We start from the raw sequence: 24,705 nt of genomic DNA, 5'->3' as shown, positions 1-24,705 counted from the left end.
GGCTGTGGTGATAAATGGATAACTATATGATTACACTGTGAACAATTGATTGTACAATTTGGATGATTGTATGATATGTGAATATATCTCAATAAAATTGTGTTTAAAAAGAAGCACCTATTTTAAAGAACACTGACAAATAGTAGGAACTCAGTGTCACTCTTTCTCCTTAATTCACAATTGAAATTGATAAAGAGTAGGACACTCTTTTTCTCTGAGTGAGGTTAACTTCTGCAAAGCAGTCTTCAATAATAGATAACAATTGACATACAAGAAATACATACAAGGAATACATTCCTTGCCATTCTAGGTAGGAAATATAGCTAAAGATATTGTTATACATAACTAGGTTTGTGTCTTATAGTTTATTTATATGAGACAGGGAGAAATAGGTAATAGTCAAGGATCCTGGATATTGTGGCTGCTTCTAAAACCAGAGAATCTAGTGCTTACTAGAATGTTGGCATGTTATATAACCTTTCTGAACTTTAAGACCATCATCTGCAAAATGAGGATAATAACACCCATTCTGAAGAGTTGTGAATATAAAAGGTCAAAAATACATGGTGTGTCTCACTATAATGCATAGAATCTGGAAAATTAATATGTTCACCTTAGTATAAAAGATTCTCTGGTTTTAGAAGCAGTCACAATGTCCAGGATCCTTGTCTATTACCTATTTCTCCCTGTCTCATATAGATAAACTATAAGGGTCTTTGTGTCAGGAGGACTTAACCCTTTATCTCTTGTTTTATTGACCCAATAATAGAAAGCAATGGAATCACTGTCTGGTGCCCTTTCTTTTCCACATGCCTCTTTAACTTCATAACATGCAAAATATAAGATATTAAATGGTATATCAACCTTCAAGGATGGAAAGAGAGAGCAAGGATGGCTTTAAAGGATCTAATGAAGCCCTAAGTTTCTTCTACAAACTGTATTCGGCAACAGCATCCACCCGTCATCAAGAAAATGTAGGTGGATCTCTCCTAGTCATTATCAACAGATTTGACATAGTCATTAGCAACACATTAGGATATATGGTGCCCTTTTGTGATTTTATTTCTAATTTAAAACTACCTGTACTGTATATTTTACTACAATTTGATCTACAGGTGAAACATTGCATGTATCCCCATGTGTTTTGTTGATAGTTACCACATAGTTTTCAAAGAGGAGCTGCTCCTCTGGATTGGAATCTGATATAGTTGGCAATACTTTTTATTTGTAGCATTTTTATTTTCTTGTTTTGCAGACCATTGCAGTGCATGATTACTGTAACTTGTGCTTCCCTTTGCCCAGTTCCCAAAAGGAAATCAGACATCATGGAAGAAATGAACCAAACTGCTCTGTCTGAATTCATCATCTTGGGATTCTCCAACCTAAATGAATTGCAGTTTTTACTGTTTAACATCTTCTTTCTGACTTATATCTGTACTTTGGGAGGAAATGTATTCATTCTTTTGGTAAGTGCAGCTGATCCACACTTACACACACACATGTACTATTTTCTAGGGAACTTGGCCTTTCTTGATATCTGCTACACCACCACCAATGTCCCTCCGATGATGGTGCATCTTCTGTCAGAGAAGAAAAGCATTTCTTATGGGGGGGTGCATGGTTCAACTTTTTGCATTTGTTTTCTTTGTAGGCTGAGAGTGCCTTCTCTTGGCAGCAATGGCTTATGATCATTACATTGCAATCTGCAAACCCTTAAGATACTCAGTTATTATGGACAAAGTACTGTATAGCCAGTTGGGAAGCACATGTAGAAAAGGCTTTGTGTCTCCCCTCTGAAGAGTGGATCCTCAAGATGGTAGAGATTATGTAAAAGTAAGAAAGAATGGTACATAGAAATGTACCCTGATGGATGGAGAGAAGGGAAACAGATAGGAAAAAGAATGGAAAAATATGAGCAACATCTCAGGGAATTGAATGACAACATGAAGCACAAGAATATACATATCATGGGTGTCCTAGAAGGAGAAGAGAAGGGAAAAGGGGCAGAAGCAATGATAAAGGAAATGATCAATGAAAATTTCCCATCTCTTATGAAAGACTTAAAATTACAGATCCAAGAAGCACAGCATACCCCAAAGAGAATAGATTCTGAATAAGACCTATGCCAAGACACTTAATAATCAGATTATCAAATGTCAAAGACAAAGAGAGAATCCTGAAAGCAGCAAGAGAAAAGCAATCCATCATATACAAAGGAAGCTTGAAAAGACTATGTGCTGATTTCTCAATAGAAACCACAGAAGCAAGAAAGAAGTTGTGTGATATATTTAAGGCACTGAAAGAGAAAACCTGCCAATCAAGAATCCTATATCTGGCAAAACTGTCCTTCAAATACCATGACAGAGTTTGTGAACAAGATACATGCTCTACAGGAAATACTAAAGGGAGCACTACAGATAGATAGGAAAAGAAGTAGTGAGAGATTTGGAACACAATTTTGGGGGATGGTAGCACAACAATGTAAGTACACTGAACCAAGATGACTGTGAGTATGGTTGAAACAGGAAGGTTAGGAGCATGTGGGACACCAGAAGGAAAGAGGAAAGATAAAGGCTGGAACTGTATAACTCAGTGAAACCTAGAGTGCTCAACAATTGTGATAAAATGTACAAATATGTTTTTATATGAGGGAGAATAAATGAATGTCAACTTTGCAAGTTGTTAAAAATGGGGTGGTATTGGGGTAAAGTATAATCAATGCAAACTAGAGACTGTAGTTAACAGAAACATTGTATTATGCTTCCTTTAATGTAACATAGGCAATATACCAAAGCTAAATGCCTGTAAGAAGTGAATAAAAGGGAGAGGTATGATACTCCTGGCTTTGGTGATGTTGTCTGACTCTTTTGTACTTTAATTCTATCTTTCCATTTGGTGATTTTTAGCTGTCATTTGTTTTCTTTCTTTTTCTTTTTCCTCTGTTTCTCTGCCTTCTTTGACTCTTCCTCCTCCTTTGTGGAAGAAATAGAGATGTCCTTATATAGATAGTGGTGAAGGTGGTGAATGCATGAATATGTGATTATACAGGAAACCATCAATTGTTTACTAAGGACAGAATGTATGGTGGATGAACAAAACCATCTTACAAAAACAGACAGGATGATTAAGAAACCTTGAGGGCACTATATTGAGTGAAATAAGTCAGACACATAAGGACAAATATTGTATGGTCTCACTGATATGAACTATAATATGTAAACCAATAGACATGAACTGTAAGTTACCAGGGTATAGAATGAGGCTAAAGAATGGAGAGCAGTTGCAGAATATGAACAAAATGTTTAACTAGGTTGAACTTAAGTATTTGTAAATGGACAGAGGTGAGAGTAACATGATATTTGAGAACTGTCAGTGCTGAATGGTATGTGAATGTGGTAGAAAGGGGAAGCTTAGAGTCATGCATCTCACCAAAAGGAAAGTTAAGGGTTAAATTCTGGGAATGTATAAAACAGTGAATACTGTGGTGGACAATGTCCTTGATTAACTGTACAAATATTAGAAATATTTTTCATGAACTAGACCAAATGTATGCACTATAACTACAAGTTAATAATGGAGAAGTATATAGGGAAAAATATACCTATTACAAACTATGTGCTACAGTTAGAAATATTTTAACATTCTTTCATCAACAATGACAAATGTACTATACACAATACCATGAGTCAGTAATGGAGAGGGTGGTTAGGGTTATGGGATGATTTGAGTTTTCTTTTCTGTTTTTATCTCTTTTCTGGAATAACGGTTGCACAGTTGGATGATGGCATTATGGACAATTGATTTTGCACATTGAATAATTAATGGTATGTGAACAATCTCAATAAAGTTGAATTAAAAAGAAAAACAATATCAGAGGTCACTGAGTTCAAGCTTCTTCCAAACCCCATATCTTTTATTAAAATAATTCTGAAGGTGATAATTAAGCCTCCATTCAAAAGTTCCCTAGATAAGAAAGAAAATAATGTTAAGAAACTGAAATTTGAAAGTTGCAGAACAATAGGCTTGATTTTGACCGCAGTGACTAATAAGTTCCTTATAATTACCATAGTAAGTATTCCAATAAGTTTCACATAGATTTTTTAAGGCCATTGTGGAAAATAAAGATAATACATGAGTGGTTAAAAAGATATCCTCTGAAATAGTCAAGTTGATTCCACTTTTAAAAATTCACTTTTATTGAGATCTATTCACATATCATACAGTCATTCACAGTGTACAATCAGCTGTTAACCGTGTCATCATATAGTTGCGCTTCATCACCACAATCAATTTTTGAACAATTTTTATCACTCAAAAAAAAGATAAAAATAAAAGTAAAAAAAAGAACACCTAAATATCCCATGCCCATCTCACCTTATTTTTCAATTAATTTTTGTCTCCATTTTTCTACTCATCTGTCCATACACTGGATAAAGGGAGTGTGAGCCACAAGGTTTTCACAATCACACAGTCACACCCTGTAAGCTACATAGTTATACAATTGTCTTCAAGAATCAAGGCTACTGGGTTGCAGTTTGACTGTTTCAGGTATTTCCTTCTAGCTATTCCAATACACTAAAAACCACAAAAGGATATCTATGTAACACATAAGAATACACTCCAGAATGACCTCTTGATCCCATTTGAAAACTCTCAGCCACTGAAACTTTTATTTCATTTCATTTATCTTCCCCCTTTTGGTCATTAGGACTTCCTCAATCCCACAATGCTGGGCCTGGGTCCAGCCTCATCTCTGGGAGTCATGTCCCATGTAGGAGTGAGGGCAGTGAGTTTACCTGCAGAGTTGCCTTAGAGAGAGAGAAAGGGCCACATATGAGCAACAAAAGAGGTTCTCTGGGGGTGACTCTTAGGCACAATTATAAGTTGGCTCAGCTACTCCTTTGCAGCAATGAGCCTCATGAGGGCAAGCCCCAAGATAGGGGTCACAATAATGTGTTCATGTGACCATTAAGCATCAGTCAGGAATGTTGAGGAAAGAGGGTGCACACAACTTACTAAAAAGTCCTCTTGTTCACCAGTTCTGAAGAGTATACCCTATTGAGGGGGCTCTTTGGTTTACATTTATATAAGAATAAATATCCCATAGACTGTGCTCATTCAAAGAATTCCATTTATATATATTTACTCCAGACCTGTTTTTCACCTATATATGTTTATCCCAGACTTATTTGTCACATATTTCCAATCTTATCCCTTCCTAGTTTCCAAACAATTAACTTAAGCACTCACATAATCATATAATCAACTTATATTGGCCCCTCTGTCCATCTCTCCTTCCATGCAAAATAAACAACCAGATAAATTTATTGAAGTTCATGCCTTTATAAATGTCCTGAAATACAACTTCTGCAGTCTTGTAGCCATCCACTTTGGAATGGTGCCAACCTATCATGGATGTCCTCCTGAAAATTATTCATGATATTTCTTCATAAGGAACTTTCATTGTGGCCATGTTCTTGGCTGAAGGAGAGGAGGTAATGCCATGGGAGTCTGAATCTGAGCCATCTGCTCAAGCAACAAGCTTGCAGAATGAGGATCACCAGTAGATGCCTAATCCCTTACATACACCTTTTTTCATTGATGTGAAATTCACATAAAAAATGTAACCATTTTCAAGTGTACAATTCAGGGGCATTTAGTATATTCTCAGTGTTGTGCAACACTACCTTATCTAGTTTCCAAATATTTTTTTCACCCCAAAAGTAATACCTCATATTCACTATGGAGTCACTCCCTGTGCTGTCCCTACCACCACCTCACTCTAGCTGCTGGCTTTCTCTCTATGGATTTACCTATTCTGTATATTTCCATACAAATGGAACCATACAATATGTGATAAGTTACATCTCACTTATTTCATATTGCATAAATGTTTTCAAGGTTCATCCACATTGTAGAATGTATCAATACTTCATTCCTTTCTTATGGCTGAGTTATATTCTGTTGAATGGATATATCATAATGTTTATACTTTTTTTTTTTTTTTTTTTTTTAGTTTCCTAGGTTACTTAAAGCAGATATCATGAAATGGGTTGGGCTTAAACAATGGGAATTTATTTGCTTACAGTTAAGAGTCCAGGAGAATGTTCAAATCAAATCATCAAGGTGATACTTTCTTCCCAAAGACAGGCTTCCCATAATCCTTGGACACTCTGCCACACAGCAAGGCACATAGTGCCATCTGCTGGTCTCTCCCTTCTTTTCCAGGTTTCATTAATTTAAACTTCTTGCATCCATGTCTTTTTTTTTCTCTCTCTTTATTCATTCTGTTTAGAAAGGGCTCCAGTAATAGGATTAAGACCCATCATGAATGAGGTAGGTCACCCATTAACTGAAGATAACATCATCAAAGTGTCCTATTTACAAAGGATCCATCCCCACAGATATGGATTAAATTCAAGAACATGTCTTGGGAATACATACAATTTCAAACCACCACAACATTCTTCAGTTGACAGATATTTGGATTGTTTCCACCTTTTAACTATTGTGAATAGTGCTGCTATGAACATTCTTGTACAAATATTGTTTGAGTAATTGTTTCAATTCTTTTGACTATGAATGGAATTTGGCTAGGAATGGAATTGCTGGCTCATATGGTCATCAATGTTTAACTTTTTGGGGAACCTCTAAACTGTTTGCCACAATGCTTGCACCATTTTACATTCCTGCCAGCAATATCTGAGTGTTCCAATTTCTCCACATCCTCACTGATAAATGTTATTTTTTAAAAAAATTATGACCATCCTAGTGGGTGTGAGGTGGTATCTCATGGTGGTTTTGATTTGCATTTCCCTGAGGACTACTGATGTTGGACATCTTTTCATGGGTTTGTTGGCCATTTGTTTATTTTCTTTGGAGAAATGTTGATTCAAGTCTTCTGCCCATTTTTAAATTGAATTGGTTTCCTTTTTATTGTTGAGCTGTAAGAGTTCTTTATATATGCTGGATAATAACCCCATATCAGATATATGGTTTTTAACCATTTTCCCTGATTTTTAGGCTGTATTTTCACTTTCTTGATAATGTCCATTGATGCACAAAACTTTTATATTTATGTGAAATCCAATTTATCTAACATTGTTTATTGTTACTTATGCTTTTGGTGTCATATTTAGGAATCCATTCCTAAATCCAAGAAATGGATGAAGATTTCTCCTATGTTTTCTTCTAAGAGTCTAGAGTTTTATCTCTTATATTTAGATTGCTGGTCCATTTTGATTTAATTAATGTATATGGTGTGAGGTTGGGGTCCAAATTCATTAGTTTACATATGGATATCCATTTGTTTCACACTATTTATTGAAGAGATTGTTGTATTCCCATTGAATGGTCTTGGCAGCCTTGTCAAAAATTGTTTTACTATAGATGTTGGGTTTATTTATGGGTTCTCAATTTTCTTCTATTTGTCTTTATATTGATCTTAATGCCAATACCACACTGTCTTGATGACTATTGCTTTGAAATTGGGAAGTATCAGTCTTTCTTCTTAAATCTTATTTTTTAGGATTTTTTTTTTTGCTATTTGGGACCCCTCACAATTCCATATGAATTTGAGGATGAGCATTACCATTTCTGCACAAAAAGCCTTTGGAATTTTGATAGTGATTGCCTTGAATCTGTAGTCAATTTGGGTGGTATTGTCATCTAACCAATATTAATTCTTCCAATTCATGAACACAGGATGGCTTTACATTTATTAGTTTCAGCAATGTTTTATGCTTTTTAGTGTACATCTTTCATTTCTTTAGTTCAGTTTATTCCTAGATATTTTATTGTTTTTGATACTATTATAAAAGGAACTATTTTCTTAATTTCCTTTTGAATTATTCATTGCTGGTGTATAGCAACACAGTGATTTTTGTATATTGATTGTGTACCCTGCAACTTTGCTGAATTTGTTTATTAACACTAGTAGTTGTTTTTGTGGGTTCATATCCTCCAAGGAATTTGGCCAATTTTATCTAAGATGTTAAAATTATGTGTATAAAGTTGTTCATAAAATCCCCTTATTATCTTTTTGCTGTCATTATTGCTTAGTTTGCTCTTTAAAAATTTTAAATAAGATCATGTCACCTGCAAATAGAGATAATTTTATTTCTTCCTTTCCAATTTGGATGCCTTTTATTTGTTTTTATTGCTTAATTGCTCTTGCTAGATATTCCAGTATAATGTTGAAAGCAGTGATGAAAGTATTACATATATATCTCTTTGACTTGATGTTAATGACTACAGATAAAGAAGTTCATTCATAATGATAAATCATCTAGTTCATCAGGATGTTTTAACACTCAGAAACAATAGATTTTAGAAAGACAGAAATTTTGATAGAAAAAGCTCATCAAACCTTGAATTCCATATCCTGCAAAATTAGTCTTCAGGAATGAAGGCAAAATAAAGAAAATCTCAAAAGATGGAAAGCTAAAAGAATTTGTCACTAACAGACAATTTTAAGTAAATTGTTAAAGGAAGATCTTCAGACAGAAGGAAAAGTATACCAGAACAATAGTTTGAATATCAGAAATGACAGAAGAGAAACAGAAATGGTAACTATCTGGCAAAATATAAAATGCAAGTAATATACTCTTAAATTTGCAAAAATATGCATAACTGCTGAAAAATTATGATATTGTCTGGGAAGTTTTCAACATGCATAGAGGTAATACATATGATGACTATGAAATAAAGTGGGGAGAGAAAAGTAACTTAATGGTTGTAAGGCTTCTACTTTCTACTTTAAGCAGTAGGATATTAACTTGAAGTAGACTGTTAAAGGTAAGGGGCTATAGCTCTACCCTTAGAGCAACGACTAAAACACAATATGAAAAAAATATAGTCAAGAAGTCAATAGAAATACTAAATTGGGATACTGTAAACTGTTTAAACAATCCAAGGGAATTCAGGAAAGGAGGATCACATGAACTAAAATTAAGGGGACAATAAGAAAATAAGGAACAATATGACAGACATATTTAAATAATATTTAATTGTGTTAATTATAAAATTTCTGGAAATGATAATATTTCTTCCCGAAATATTTGGTAGAATTCACTATTTGAGACTGAAGTTTTCATTGTAGGAAAGTTATTAATGATACACTCAATCTCTTTAGTGGATTGAGCTATTCAGGTTACCTACTATCTTCTTGAGTAAATTTTGGCAGTTTATATCTTTCAAGGAATTTCTCCAATTTTATCTAAGATGTTAAAATTATGCATATGAAGTTGTTGATAAAATCCCCTTATTATCCTTTTTCTGTCATTATTGCTTAGTTTGCACTTTAAAAAATTTTATGTAATGAAATCATACTGTATGTTCTGTTGTTTTTACTAGTAAAAACTAACCAATAATGACAAAAATCAGATCAGTTGCAATTTCAGAATGAATAAGGGCAGGGAAGAATGAGAAAGAATGAAAAATCAATATTCATGAAGAAACTTTAGCTGGTGATGAATACATTCATTATCTTGATGCAGGTGATGGTTTCACAGGGGTAGACATATGTCTAAACTTATCAAACTGTATAATTGAAATATGTGCTAAATGTATGTCAATTATAGTTCAATAAGGTTTTTAAATATGTAAATGGTGTAAAAACACCAATGAAAAGACAGAGTTTGTTAGATTTCATAAAATAAAAGAATGTATGCAGTTTAAAAGAAACCCACTTTAAATATAAAGGCATATATATGAAAATGGCAAAGAATGCAAATATGTTTGCTATTCAAACCATAATCAAGAGAAAGTTGAAGTTGCTATATTAATATCGGCTATAGTAGATTTGACAACAAAGAACATTTCCAGGGATAAGAAGAATATTTCATAAAGATAAAAGGCTCAATTCACCAAGATGTAGCAATCTTAAATGTGTATCTACAATGTGAAACAAAACCTGATAAAACTAAAAGGAAAAGTAGAGAAATCCACAATGATATTTAGAGAACTAAAGAGATGTCTCTGAGTAACAGAAGAAGTAGATAGGAAATCAGGAAGGATATAGAAAAAATAAGCAGCCATATCAACTGACTTGACCTAATTGCTTTTTATGGATCACTATACCCCAAAATGGCAGACTTTGCATTCTGTTCAGGTTTATATGGAATGTTCATCAGGACAGATCATGTTCTGGATCATAAAACAAACCTTGATTAGTGTTCATAGTGGGAACCAAAAAATCACTATCTGTTGTGACCTATTTTACTATCTCCTTTTTGGTTCTGGTCAGGTGTTGGAAATAGCATGTGTGGTCCAAGTTGTAAATGTTTTTAGATCTTTCAAGTCCATCTCCATTGTTCAATTGAAGCAAGGGTGTGTTTTAATACCATGTTCAAGGAAATTTAAAAACTCTGTTTGTCAGATTTGATGAAAATAGTAGATGATAAAAACATCAAATAACATTCTTTTCAAAATTTTAAATCTCTTAGTTTCAGTTTTAAAGAAATTACTTTCATGACCATAAAACATCTGGGTATATTGTGCTTAGTTATGGATCTGATGTTTTAAGATTTGGACCAAGAAGTAGTTGGATTGTATCATCTATTTTGGTATCTTTGCATATTTGAGAGGAGTTTGGGAGGAATCTGGTTGGGTTCTAAACATCACCTGTGAAAGCAAAGTTGTAACTTTCAGTAACCTTGTTCATAACAGGGTTGCAACCAGTTGTGTACTGGAACTGACTCTCATTGACTCATGAGAGCCAAATGTCAAATTTTCAGGTAATCTGCTAGCCAGTTGTTAAACACTGCTATTATTAAAAATTAAATTTTATACCCTTACAATAAAAGAGATTATATAAAAGCCCTAATGTAAGAAATACAGGTATACCTCACTTTATAGTGTATCATTTTATTGCCTTTTGCAGACATTGGATGTTTTACAAGTTGAGTGTTTGTGGCATCTCTGCATTTAGCAAGTCTATCTGCACCATTTTTGCAACCACGTGTGCTCCCTTAGCATCTCTGCATCACATTTTGGTAATTCGCAGAATATTTCAAAAGTTTTCATTATGATTATATCTGTTATGGTGATCTGTGATCAGTGATCTTTGATGGTATTGTTGTAATTGTTTGGAGGCACCATGAACTGCACCCATATATGATGGCAAACTTACTCCATATATTGTTGTGCATTCTCACTGCTCCACCAATCTGTTGTTCCCCCAACTTTCTCCCCTCCTTAGGCCTCCCTATTCCCTGAGACACATAAATATTGAACTTAGGCCAATTAATGACCCTGCAGTGGCTTCTAGTGTTCAAGTGAAAGAAAGAGACCATTTCTCATTTTAAAATCATAGGTTAGAAATGATTTTGTTTAGGGAGGAAGGCATGTCAAAAGCCAAGATAGGCCAAAAGTTAGGCCTCTTGTGTCAAACAGTTAGCCAAGTTGTGAATGCAAAGGAAAAGTTCTTGAAGGAAGTTTAAAGTGCTACTCCAGCGAACACATGAATAATAAGAAAGCAAAGCACCCTTATTGCTGATATGGAGAAAGTTTTAATGGTCTGTATAGAAGACCAAAGCAGCCAAAGCCTAATCCAGAGCAAGGCCCTAATTCTTTTCAATTTTGTGAAAGCTGAGCAAGGTGAGGAAGCTGTAGGAAAAGGTTGGAAGCCAACAGAGGTTGGTTCATGAGGTTTAAGGAAAGAAGCCATCTACGTAACACAGAAGTGCAAGGTGAAGCAGCAAGTGCTGATGCATAAGCTGCAGTGAGTTACACAGAAGATCTATCTAAGAAAATTGATGAAGATGGCTACACTAAAAACCAGATTTTAGTGAAGACAAAACAGTCTTATACTGGAAGAAGTTACCACCTAGGACTTATCTAGCTATCGAGGAGAAGTCAATGCCTGGCTTCAAAGTTTCAATAGAACAGGCCTAACTCTTGTTAGGGGCTAATGCAGCTGGTGACTTTAAGTTGAAGCCAGAGCTCATTTCTTTCCAAAGATTCTAGGGCCATTAAGAATTATGCTAAATATACTCTACATGTGTTCTATAAATGGAACAACAAATCTGGATGACAGTGCATCTGTTTACAACGTGGTTTACTGAATATTTGAAGCCCACTGTTGAAACCTACTGCTCAGAAAAAAAAAAAAAAAAGATTCCTTCAAAAATACTACTGCTCATTGACAATGCACCTGGCACTATTCTAGGTCCTTGGGATGCATTGCTGAACAAAACTTAGATATCTGCCTCTGAGAAGTTAAAATTCTAGGGAGGGGAACAGAGAATAAATAACAAACCTAATAAATAATGCTGTATGGGATGTATCAAGAATAGTTTTAAGAAACCATTGAATAAGGTAAGGGGGATATGTAGGTGAGGTGGACAGATGGAAGAATGAAATAGAATGATGAGGAAATGTCTACATGAGAAAGTGAGATTTGAAAACTTGAATGAAGGGAAGAAGCTAGCCTCCCATGTATCTGAAATAAAGGCTCCAAGCAGAGAATAGAAAAGGCCTTGTGGTTTGAGGTAGGCTACCTGGTGCATTTTAATAACCTGAGTCAGTGGGTCTAGGAAGACTGTGTGAAGAGGGGCATTGTAGATGAGGTCAGGAGAGAAGGGAGTCATGCAGGGCTTTGTGGGTCATCATAAGAATTTTAGCTTTTCTTCTGGTGAAATATCATCAGCCTAGGGCTGTAAGAAGAGGTGTGATGGAATCTACCTTGCCTTTTAGAAGAATTACTCTGGTAGTTGGTTTTAAGGTGTCTGGAAGGATAGAAGGTGAAGTAAAGCTCTGGGTGAGAGATGTTGGTGCCTCAGAGCAAGGTAAGTGGTAGAGATAACTGGATTTTTTGAGGAATTGGGTATAGGATGATATTTCCTCATTTTTTTCCCATTTCACATTTTATCTATCAGATTCTGGGTAGGGAAGATAAGGATTTAGCTTTTCCTTGCATAATATTTCATCCCCTTATTTGACATCACAAACAGACCCTTGCACATGTGTGCATGCACACACACATCTTATTCCCTAATCCTCCCAGGATAATTATATCCCAATTTAAAAATTCAGTATTCATGTTAGAATAATGATAAAGCTAGTTTTCAGAGCTAACTATGGTACACTGTGATTAAACTTCTTTTCTCACAAAGCTTTTTGTAGTTCATTGAGTTAATAAGTGTTTGGTTTTTGTGTGTGTATAATTTTTCCCTGTACTTTCCATTGATACAGCCTCCACATGGTAAGGTTCATCCCAGAGCAACTAAATACATTGAAATTCTATCAGTTCATTTTTCTTTACAGGCTTTTCTAGAGCTTTTATTCTCCAATGCGGATTCTCTACACACTGGTCTTCCTGATACTCTCCTTTACCATCATCCTAGGCCTTTGCTCCCTTTCTTTCTTGCATTAAATTCCCTGTTTTCTGTACTCTATGTTTTTGGCTTTCTTGGTTTTCCCCTTGCTTTCTGTGGAACATAGTCCTTGGTGGCTTCCTGAGAATAGTGGAACAGTGAGAAGAAGAATAAGAACCTCCAAGTATGAAACTTTATTCTCTCATATTTTCTTGATTGGTATTTTGTATTACCACAGAATTTTAGGTAGGAAATAATTTTTCCTGAACATTTTGGAATTGTTGTTTCATTATGATTTGGTTCTAATTATTTCTTTTGAGAGCTCAAATACCATTTTAATTTATCAGCCTTTATTTGCAAATTTTCAGCTCCCACCCCCACCCCTGGTAGCTTTTAGTTTTTTGCTTGATTGCTGGTAATTTGACTTTACCGTATCTTTGTGTAGGTCCCTTTCCTTTCATTTCCTGTACACTCATTGACACCTGGAGTAGACAAAACTATTTTCAGAAAAAATCATAAAATTAAATAATATTAATGGCCAAAAAGGAAATGTAGCTAGAGAAAAGTTTCTTTTATTGAACTTTGGATATATACTTGTGTCTGTAGAAAAATAAAAAGGTAATGAAATAAACATTATATTATAAAATCCTAAATGAATGCAAAAGTTACAATTGTGCCATCGTTGTGATGTTTTATTGTCTTGATTTGTTCTTTGGTTTTTAATCAATCAACAATTACAAAGGAAGAAGAATAAATATCAATTTTAAATATAGGAATCAAATTTGATTAAATATTTAGGTAAGAACTGAAATCTGCAGTTATTGAACAAAGATATCATACCTTAAATTCACACACTGTTTCACGAAGGGGTGCTATATGTAGGATGTAAAATAATTCCTTCCTTTTTAGTGTTAACCCCCCACACTCAAATTTGAGCCTTGCCTGGTATAGCCAATTCTAGGGACTCTCTGTTTGACCTTTCTAAGGGTGGAAAGTCCTTTTTTCTGCTTTGATATGAGAGGGGTACTCATCTGATTGTACAGGGTAGGGTGATATATGCTTTTAGCCAGATTTTCAAACTGTTCTGCAGCTAACCTCACTCTGCAACCTGTCTTCTAAGATACCCAAATGCTTACATTCTCTGAGCCTCCATTGCTACTCCGGGGTTCTGCAGTACAAGTCAACTTCATCCTTACTGGCTGTCTGCCTACCCCCACCACCCAATCCTCTTAAAAGCCTTTAGGATTCATCTTTTCTTCTGAATGTCATGTACCTTCTTCCATCTGTTTCCCATCTTCCAAAAGTCTATTGATTTCTTCTCTGCTCTCATTTCCTCTCCAGTTCTTTTTTGTACTTATGGATTTATAACATTTTTAAAAGTTTAATGTGGTTTATGGGAGCTTGGAAAAGAATGGGAATAAACACTTTTGTCCAATTGAATATGCTTCATCAGCCCTCTATTATTTTTATTTAAAAATTGTTTACTAGTTATGAGGAAAAGTGGATGCTAAGCTTGTAAAAAGGTACATAACATTTAAAATAAACATTTATACACTTATAATTTTAAAAATGTATGGTGCTGTATTATTTTTATTCCTTTTGTGTATAAGTGGAAGTCAGTGATCTGCTTTCCGTCCCTTAGCGATGATGCCTTCTGATCCTTAGCGCATTCAAGACACTCTTCTTACCTGGAAGGCAATATTCTTTACTCCACATATAATTATAGTTTTTACCTCTTCCTTCAAATTAATGCTCTATAGTCAATAGACTATTGTCCTCTTGTTTTACTTTGCATCTAGTATGACCTTACATCTGTTTTTAACTGTTTTGTCAATCAAAATACTTCTCTTATAGAAAGATTTTATATTGCCTGTGGGCAGTGCTAGCATCTTTGAGTTTTTTATATCCCTCATTGTATGGTATATAAATTATTACTGACTGAGTGAATAATGAAAATCTTTTTAATATTAATTTATGACTTGTTTACTTATTTCTTCAGTTTTTTGTACAATGTTTTCCTCTAAAGGACAGTTCTTAAGCGTATATATAGATATATATGCAAAGCTTCCACCAAAGAAAAGTTGAGGACCAGAAGGCTTTACTAGTGAATTCCATAAAATATGTTAAAACAATTAATGCCAGTTCTTCTCAAACTCTTTCAAAGAATTCAGGAAAAAGGCACACTTCATAATTCATTCATCAGGCCAGCATTACTCTGATTACAAAGCTTGATAAAGTAATCACAAGAAAAGAAAATTACAGATCAAGTTCCCTTATGAATATATATGCAAAAATATTAATAAAATACCAGCAACTGAATCTAACAGCATATTAGAAAAGATTAGATACCATGACCAAGATGAATTCACCCAAGGAATGCAAGGATGGTTTGATGTTCAAAAATCAATATAGTTCACTATATTAAACAAAACAACAGCACAGGATTATCTCAATAGATATGAAAAATCTTTGCTTATTTTGATGAAGTCCAGGACCCTTTCTTGATTAAAAAAAAAAACTCAGAAAAGTAGAAATTGAAGGAAAATTTCTTAACTTGGAAAGATCATTTATGAAAAACCCACAGCTAACAACCTACCCAATGGTGAAAGTCTTAAACCTATCCCCTAAGTATAGGAACGAGATAAGTATGCTTGCTTTCACTGCTGCTATTCAATATTGTACTAGAAGTTCTAGCCAATGCAATAAGCAAGAAAAATAAATAAAAGTTATCAAAATTGGAACAGAAGATTTTATACTGTCTCTTTTTGCAGCCAACATGATCCTTTGTATAGAAAAGAATCCACAAGAAAACTCTGAAAGCTAATAACAAGTTTAACAAAGTGGCAGGGTACACAATCAGCACACAACAACTGTGTCCCTATACACCAGCAATGAACAATCCAAAGAGAAAATTAAGGAAACAATTCTATTTAGGATGCATTCTGAAAAGTAATGTGTCTTGGAATAAATATAACCAAGGCTATACAAGACTTGTACTATGAAAACAACAAAACACTGCTGAATGAAACTAAGAGCTAATTAAATGGAAAGACATCCCATGTTTATGGATTAGAAGAATTTATCTTGTTACAATGTCAATATTACCTAAAGCAATATACAAATTCAATGTAATGCTTACCATATTTCCAGCAGCCTTTTTTGCACAGATGTAAAAAATGATCCTATATAACTGCAGGGGACCAAAATAGCCAAAATAATTCTGAAAAAAGAGCAAAGTTGGTGACTTATAATTCCTGATTTCCAATTATAATGAAAGCCACAGTATTCAAGACCATTTGGAGTTGGCATAAAGGTAGACAAATATAACAAAGGAACAGAATTGAAAGACCAGATATAGACACACACATCTATGGCCAATTGATTTTAGACAAGGATGGTAAGTACATGCAGTGGGGAAAGAATAGTCTTTTCAACAAATGGTGCTGGGAAAATTGGATATTCACATGCAAAGGACTGAAGTTAGACCCTACCTCACACCATATACAAGAATGAATTGATAATGGACCAAAGACTTTAATATAAGTGTTAAGACTGTAGAATTCCCAGAAGACAACATAGGGGCAAATCTTCATGGCCTGGGATTTGGCAATGAGTTCTTAGATATGACACCAAAGTACAAGCTACAAAAGAAAAAAATAGCTAAATTTGATTTCATCAAAATTAAAAACATTTTTGCATATCAAAGGAAATTATCAAGGAAGTAGAAAGAGAACCTACAGTATGGGAGAAAATAGTTGCAACCACATATCATATAAGGGCTTAATCTAGAATTTATAAAGAACTTTTACAATGCAGCAAAAAAAAACAAAACAAAACAACCCAATTTAAAAAGAGGTGAAGGACATGGAATAGACATTCCTCCAAAGAAGATACACAAATAGCCAATAAGCATATGAATAGATGCTCAACTTCATTAGCATATAGGGTGCTGCAAGTCAAAATGCCACTGAGATAACAGTTCACACCCAAAAGAGGGTTGCTAAAAAATCAAAACAAAACAGAAAATAACAACTGTTGGAGAGGATGCAGAGAAATTGGAACTCTAGTGCATTGTTGGTGGGAATGTAAAACGGTGCAGCCACTGTGGAAAGCAATATGGTAGTTCCTCAGAAAGTTAAATATGGAATTATCATACATCCCAGCAATTCCATATCTATGTATATACCCAAATAAAATGAAAACAGATTCTCAAACAGATGCTCTTTGTAAACAGGTATAATGTTTGTAGCAGCATTATTCATAATAGCTAAAAGGTGGAAACAACCCAAATGTCCATCAACAAGTGAAAGAATAAACCAAATGTGGTACATATAGATAATGGAAAAGTATTGGGCCATGACAAAGAATGATGTTATGAGGCATGTTGCAATGTGGAAGAACCTAGGAAACATTATGCTCAGTGAGATAAGCAAGGCAGATAAGAACAAATATTATATGATATCACTTATAAGAGTTGAGTAGAAACAGCAAAGTTGTAGAGATAGAAAGTAGAATAGAGGTTACTGGAACATGGGGGGAGAAGGGGAAGGGATAGTGTTTGTAAAAATAAATAAAATTAAAATGTAATCCCCCTTAGCAACAGTATTATGGGGAAAAGGGAAAAAACTTTTCTAAATTTGGGGGTCTTTTCTTTGGATTGCCAGAAAATTTAAATAATTTTTAAAACCACTCAGGACTATAAAGGGGTAGAATATTTGAAATGGAGTGCAGGGTTTAAGGCAAGGGAAACCAGTCTTACCTTGGGTCCTCTAGAAACGATAGCCAGAATCAAGGACTTTAGTATCAATAGTTTATTTGGGAGGTGCACAACCAGGTGCTGACAGTGAGGGGTAAACTGGGGAATGAGACAAGGAAAACAGGGAAGCAACGTGAGGCAATGTTTTCCTGTGCTCTATGCCACTTCAGAATAAGCCAAGAGGAAGCATAGAAAGTGCTCAGAGGGCACATACAGAGTGGGAGGAGTTATTTGCAAAAACAACAGCAAGGAAGATTTATTAACCCTCAGACATGCAAATTTCTAAAATCACACAATAGAAAAATGTGTCATGATAAGAACAGTCAGTTCACAGAAGAGAAAACTGAGTGGCCAATAAACACAAGAAAAGTTAACACAACCTCCTTGCTGATCAGTAAATGAACATATTAAAATAGCAACAGAACAGATCAAATTCACAGCCATCATAATGGTTTAAATTAATATCTAACAAGACCAATTGCTCCAATATGGAAAAAGGATATTTTTCACATATGCTACAGAGGATGTAAATTTGCTCAACTAATTGGACAGCAATTTGGCAATGTTCAAAACTTATACCCAAGAATTTTTAAAATTTAAATTTTGATGAAATCAGATTTATCTATCAAAGGGACCAGGATCACCTGGTGCAAGCAGGGAACCACACTAGATCTGTCACTGGAGCTGTGGCCAAAGAGGAGATGCCACCACTGTAGAGAATCCTCCTGCAGCATAATGGGAAAGAAGACCCTGGCTTCTTTGTTCTCTTTCATTTCAGTCTCTTGTCAGTGTCCCTCATTCGGGAACCAGCTGATGTGGGGGAATAGGTAAAGTAGCCTTATGAAGTCAACCCTCCTGCAATACTGAACAGATCTGGAAAAGGACCATCAATTGCTCTCAGGGCAAACAAATCCAAGGTCTGCATGCCTGGAAAATAATTTTACCAAATTTTGACACTATATATGAAAAAACAAGTTATAGAAGGAAACCAGAAGAGTCTCTGCACCCATGGTTCCCAAATGTTTACTGTCATGTACCCCATCAGAAAATAGATTGGGACATGGGACCTCAAAATATCAATATCTTTATATATAAATCATATGCAGGTATTACCCTATGATTATATGCAGATCCTTTGTAGAATGTAAACTAAAAGATAAACTATAAAAGATTGAAAATAAATGTACATAAAATTTCTAATATGTTTTTTTTTACCCCAATGGATCTTTCTGCACAAAATTTGGAATACATGCCATTTCCTTTGGAGATGACTTTAGAAAATCATTGCCTATTCTTTAAGAAATGATACCAACATTGCATAATTCCTGTGTGGTATGAACGGATTATCTTTAACAATTCTCAAAAAATTTTATGCATTTGCAGTTCTCTCTATCCTCTTACACTGGATAACACATTTCACTTCATTTTCATTAGCTTCTCTTTCATAGTAGCCTATAAACAGGTTCTTGGATCCTCAAAAATTGTATTTTAGCTTCATGCATTCACACACAGATATGTGCATGTCTGCACATATGTACAACACAAAGTTCACTAAAAAATGTGAAAATCACTTATTAAAAACATAAATATTTTAAGAAGTTATCAAAATAATATTGACAATTTTAATAGCATAGGTGATGGAAAGTAGGTGAATGACATTAACTGGCTTTGCAAAATTCATTATGAGTAGTTCCCATTGCATGGCATTTTAATTTCACATTTTGCTGTGGATACCTTTACCCAAAAATGGAGGTGTGCATGTATGTGCATGTGTGTTTAGAAGGTGGTAAACAATTGTTTGCATTCCAGTAGAAATGGAAGCCTGAGCCTCTGTGGCTCTTCTCTCTCCAGAGACCGATGTCCCTCTCCAATAGAGCAATGAGAAGTTGCTGGGGAAGGAGAGCTCCAGAGACATATGCTGAGCAAACAAACTAAATATCATCCACCTGAAGCTAGTTTGAGCCAAGAGAGTGCAGGAGAGAGTCTGAGTTAACAGGGTATCCACACATGGTCCTTCCACTGCCTGTCATCAGACTGTGACCGTAATTGAACTTTTTACCAAAGCTACCAATATCCTCTATGGCTAAATTGTCATTGTTCCTGGAAGGTAGGGTTTTATTTATTATGTTATGGAAAGAAATAAAGGGCAGTTTACTTTAAAAGTTAAGAAATCTAGGCTGTTTCCTTTATGCATGAACAGAAGGAGCTTTTCATATATAACACAATGTTTTACTATATTCATACTTATGGAATATTGGCTATAGAAATGTGAAATGGAGAGAGAGGAGTTGAAAATATTGGTTGATTGTTGACACAAAAACACATGTGGAAAAAGTTATGAGAATGTAGGTTTATACCCGGCAAAATGAGGCTACTCCTCCATGGCCTTTCTTCCAGTAGACGTGGAAACCTTCAATAGCACAGTTCTTTCTCCCTTTACTGTATAACAGAGGAAATTTAGCCAGCTAAAGTTAATGTCCACTAGAAGTACTTATTTCAATAACTACATTCCTAAATCTTTGCAAGCTATTTGTTCAAACTTCACTCATAAATTCTACAGGACTTCCTACATGAAATTTCAGTGAGTTACATTGGTGGCTGACTTCTTGGACTCTTGTGATAAAAGACACCTGAAGTGTGTGTAGTTTATGTCACTGGGCAAAATGTATGGTAATTATGAATTAGATTCTGAAGAGTAATTTTTATTGAGGTAATAGACCAATGACTCAAATAGTGAAAACATGGCAGTTTTACCTGTATTAGAAGATCTGCTTTCAGTAGTTTATTTGCTTCATAGAAAAACAATGAATATTGATAATATTAATGCTCCTGTTTAAGTAGTTATTATTCTTAATTTGCCTGTCTCCACTTCTATATATCCTGTCTGTCATAGTCTTGCTTATTTGATGTATTCAATTTATCTTTTGTATCTATTTTTAAATATCTATGTACATATTTAGCAATCATTTTGCTTGCAATTTATTTGCCTTTACACAGTATGCACATTGATGACCTATGTATTTCCTCTTCAGATAGTTTGATATATGTCTCAAATATATTCTGTTTTAGGATTCTAACATTCTATGTTTATAAATTTCCTTTTAATTCATTAGATGTTTTCATGACTTTAGGTATTTGTTCTCTTTCTACATAAAAAAAAAATCACTGCATGATATTTTTATTTTGCATTATTTTGTCTCTGTCTGTTGTTTCTCTCATTATGATTCCATTCTCCAAATGTTAAAACTAGAATCAGATTGTTATTTCCTGTTGGTTAAGGTATGTGATTTTCTCCCCATGGGAATAAAGTAGGAATGACCAAGAAAGGTGACTCACAAAGAAGAAACAATGAAAGGGACAAATATGAACAGCCCAGCAGGTTTTATCCTACTTGGCTTTTCAGACCAGCCCCAGCTGGAGATGGTTCTCCTTCTGGTCATCTCTGTCATCTACATTCTGACACTGATGGGGAACACAGCCATCATACTGGTCTCATACCTCAACCCCAAACTCCATACACCATGTATTTCTTCCTCTCTAATCTCTCCTTCCTGGGCCTCTGTTTCACAACCAGTATTGTCCCACAGATGCTTTGGAATCTCAAGGGTCCTGAGAAGACCATTAGCTACACTGGTTGTCTGATCCAGCTGTACATTGCTTTGGGGCTGGGATCTACAGAATTTGTTCTCCTGACTGTGATAGCGTATGACCTCTTCAATGCCATCTGCTGGCCCCTCCACTATGGCATAACCATGCATCCAAAGCTTCTTCAGCAACTCGTAGCTGTGGCCTGGAGCAGTGGTTTTGTGGAGTCCACAGTTCAGACTCTCCTTATTTTACAGTCACCTCTCTGCAGCCACCACAAGGTGGATGACTTTATGTGTGAGGTGCCTGCCCTGATAAAAATCGCCTGTGTGGACACAACCTTCCTGGGAAATGAGCTCACCATAGCCAGTGTTCTCTATGTGTTTACACCTCTGGGGCTTATTCTGGTCTCCTATGGTTTTATTGAGGATAAAATCTGCTGAAGGCAGGAAAATCTGCTGAAGGCAGGATAAAATCTGCTGAAGGCAGGAAAATCTGCTGAAGGCAGGAAAAGAGCACCTGATTATTGTAGTTTTGTTCTTTGGGACTCTAATTTCTGTCTACATTCAGCCCAAGAGCAAGTACACACAGAATCACAGTAAATTCCTCACTCTCTTCTACACTGTAGTGACACCCTCTCTTAATCCTTTGATCTACACCTTGAGAAACAAAGAGGTTAAGTGGGCTCTGAAAAGACTGCTTAGAAGAGACCCAAGTTAAGAAAAAGTATAAAATATACTCAAGCAATCTCTCCAGTGTTGGGGACTTTTAGGTATTAGAGTATACAATTATGGATTCTCATTTCATTTAGTAAAGCACAGCTAATTCACCTAATAAAACTAGGGTGAAATTTCTTTTCAATGGCACATGAAGTCATCTACTCTAAATCCTTCTTATCATCTTCTGGAAATGTTACGTATCTCTTTTTTGGCTTCTTTGTAAAGACTGTATGAAGAAACAAATAAATATTTATAAGTATGTGCAGGTGTATATGTTTTTCTATGCCTTTCTAAATCTTAGTTGTTGCTCTAGTTGCAGACACAGTTATTACAAACCTACTTTTACATCATAGACACAAATCTACTGTTGGAGGTAGAGTTCAGACCACAGCTGTAGAAGTTTAACTGAGAATGGTTCTGTTGATTTCAGGTCACAAGTTTAATAGTATTACACGCAGTGAGAATTCTGTCCATCATGTATATGAAATGTTTAAGCACATTGGATAGGCCACAGTTCCCTGAATGAGAATTTCAGACTTTTGTTCATTAGTAGAAGTTCTATGTATACCCAGAAATTTTGCTTATCCTTCCCAGCCACAGAGGAATCCCCAAAGACTCATGCCCTGATGATAATGTTTCTCTTTTATGCATCTGTTGTCAGCATTGAAGAGTGCTCAATATCTTTTGATTAACCCTTCATTCTATGCCTGGAATCTAAGCCAAATATGGAAACATTTTTAGTGCTGTTACTATATCTGAAAATTTAATTTGACAAACATACACTAATTGCTTTATAAGTAATAAAAGTATTTAAGCCTTGTTATTTATATAATATTTATTTTTATTGATATTATAATTTAATAGAATTTGCAAAGTGGTCTTTCTTCACATTGAGTATAAGTATTTTCTCTGTCTGTTGACTAACAATATTGGTAAGCTTCTAAACTTGAAATATTGTACTTGATTTCCATTTATTCACAATGGTTATTTATTTGCAGAATATTATCAAGCTACTTATGGCTTTAATTCTAGATTCTGTTCAGGCATACTTGCATCAAGTAATTTTATAACTATTGTTTTTGAAAAAACATATATACTTTAACAGAGATTGATCCATTTTAATACAGGTGAACAACTAGTTGAACATAGTCTGAAGCTGAATTGGGTGATGATAAACCCAGCATATTGTAGAAGAAAAATATGATCTATTCAGAAGGACATCGATTGGTATCTTAGGAGTTGTCTGTGTATTGTACATTGAAATGATCTTGGTGATCTCGAATCCCCAAAACATTGGAAACATATTGACTGTAATTAGAATGGAACCAAAGTTTGAGAAAAATAACTTTTTGTAACACGTGATAACCAGGCATTTCTGTGAGGGTATGATATGGACGGGCTTGATGCTTCCCAGAGAGACATTGCCTCAATAAGAAAGTCTTATTTTCAGTAGGTGACCAGAGCTGTGAGGCATAAAATCCCAGTACAGATGCCACTTCATTAGATATCAGACAGAGGCAGACTAATGCCCTGTTGCCCTGACTCCCAGCTCCAGTGCCCATGCTGTGCAGTGACGTTTGCTGCCATCTTCACCACACCCCAACCAGTGCCTCCCACCAACAGCCTCAGACCCTCTCCTGATGCCGTGTGGAACCAGCTCCCAAGACCTCTCATTAAAAAAATCATTTGCCTTGATTTGGCCTTTTGCCCAACAGACTTTAGAAAATCTGCTATCCTTCACCTTTAAATGTGTTGTGTGCCTTGACTGGTTATTGCTTATTGGTTGCATCAGCAGCTTGTGATTAAGTAAGCAAATAAATTGCATTAAGCATCCCAACTATTGCCTTGCTGAATCTTCTTTCCAGTCCTGCCAAATCTGTTTTCCAGTCATGCTGAATCTGCTTTTGATTTGTTACAATGATTACATGACACTAGATAGACCTTGTGTTTCTCTGTTCACAAAATATAATTTGATCAGCATTAACAATTACAAATGAGGTTTTAAATTAAAAACAAATTGAGGGTTAGGTGAAGAGAGACTTTATTTGAAAGAGTATTCCAATAGGGAGAATGCTCTGAACATAAGATCTGCAAGTGGCTCAAGAATTAGGAGCATGATTTTTCTTTTGTAGGAAGAGCAAACAAAGCTAGAAAGAGCTGTAACTGAGAAGTTAGGATATGAGGACTAATTATGATTACTGAATCATTATATAGATATTCCCTTTTTACTTTCTGGTATATTAGAGTAGACAGAGGGAAATACCTGACACCTGAACTGTAATCCAGCTGCCTTGATCTCCGTTAATGATTGTATAGCCTTTATCTTGTG

The 24,705-nt window shown here is 35.1% G+C and overlaps 1 pseudogene; it reads left to right on the top strand.

The window, feature by feature from the left end:
* The first annotated feature begins 1,325 nt into the window (after nt 1-1,325).
* LOC119540756 lies at nt 1,326-22,377 on the top strand (annotated as a pseudogene).
* The last annotated feature ends 2,328 nt before the right edge of the window (nt 22,378-24,705 follow it).

Source organism: Choloepus didactylus, chromosome 7 (genome assembly GCF_015220235.1).
Source record: "Choloepus didactylus isolate mChoDid1 chromosome 7, mChoDid1.pri, whole genome shotgun sequence".
Classification (NCBI taxonomy): Eukaryota; Metazoa; Chordata; class Mammalia; order Pilosa; family Megalonychidae; genus Choloepus; species Choloepus didactylus.
The sequence above is the reverse complement of the archived record's forward strand: the minus strand, read 5'-3'. Positions and strand labels throughout refer to the sequence as shown.